At 44.2% G+C, this 1,116-nt stretch overlaps 1 long non-coding RNA gene across 1 annotated transcript; it reads right to left on the reverse strand.

The window, feature by feature from the left end:
- Positions 1 to 362: 362 nt before the first annotated feature.
- LOC108447009 lies at positions 363 to 1,110 on the reverse strand. Its single transcript, XR_001862365.1, has 2 exons — positions 973 to 1,110; positions 363 to 647 (listed from the first exon to the last, which is right to left on the reverse strand). It is a non-coding gene; the product is annotated as an uncharacterized LOC108447009 (long non-coding RNA).
- Positions 1,111 to 1,116: the final 6 nt, after the last annotated feature.

The following is a 1,116-nucleotide window of genomic DNA, read 5'->3' on the forward strand; positions in this document are numbered from 1 at the left end:
CGGCTGAGGCGGCACCCGGGCGCTGCTGTCAAAAGATTCTCTCGCTCCTCGTATACCGATTCCCCCGTATGTTCAGTTTTATTCTTCTCTTAATCACCGAACCAATTACAAAACCACATAATATGTTGACTTGGAAGGGACCCACAAGGACCATCAAGTCCAACTCGTGGCCCTGTACTCGTGCCCCCCCTATCCCGTATGCCTGGGGGCGCTGTCCTACAATATTTTTCTTAAAATGTGCACAATTTCATAGTAGAGGTACCGGCTCTCCAAGATCTACTGATAAATTTACTATAAAGCCCCGAAGAAAGGAAAAGACCGGACAAAAGCAGCTTCAAATATGATATAGGCAACAACAGAAGTAGTTACAACGCTGAAACTTCTTTATTACAAAAGTCTGATACTTACATGCATCATCTTAAATACATAAGCTACAGTTCAATAATGACATATGCAATTTTACAGACATTAACCCTAAGTTTTAAATAAATAAGGTACAGTTGATAAATATGTCACGGTTGAAGCAGACGTCGAGTGCCAGGACTCTGCTTGCTATTGCCGAATTCTTGTGTAACACTATTAATGTGAGACAGCTTGTTGTGCAGACACTGGCATCCATTCTTCACTTCACAGTAGCCGGGGCTAGACTAGGAAGGAAAGATAAAAAGAAAATTAGGGCATTCTGCGGAGTTTAGAATTTCATGTTCTTCCCAGCACCAAAGACAGCTCCAATAGGTGGAGTCTGAGGGCTGAACAACTTCTTTGGCTTGATTTCTCAAAAATCAGACTCAGCACATGTAGAGTCTAGGCATCAGTGGGAATTCCTCGTGGTTTCCCTTTGTCTGCTGGCAGAGCGCCATGGAATTTGAAATATTAATTCTGCTCACAAATACATTAGCAATCTAGCCGAAAACTAAATAAACGCCATCCCACATGCCTCAACGTTCATAAGTATCTAAAGAATTCTGGTACTGAAGTTGTGGAACGTGTGTGTCCAAATCAGAGAAGTCTGCAGAATATCAGGGCAGATCCGTGTGGCCACTGTGACCTCAGAGCTGATGTCGGTCCCTGGCAGATGCGGCGTCACCGGGGGCTGCTCCGCTCCGCTATAAAAGC

The sequence above is a fragment of the Corvus brachyrhynchos genome, unplaced genomic scaffold (assembly GCF_000691975.1).
Source record: "Corvus brachyrhynchos isolate BGI_N302 unplaced genomic scaffold, ASM69197v1 scaffold325, whole genome shotgun sequence".
Lineage (NCBI taxonomy): Eukaryota > Metazoa > Chordata > Aves > Passeriformes > Corvidae > Corvus > Corvus brachyrhynchos.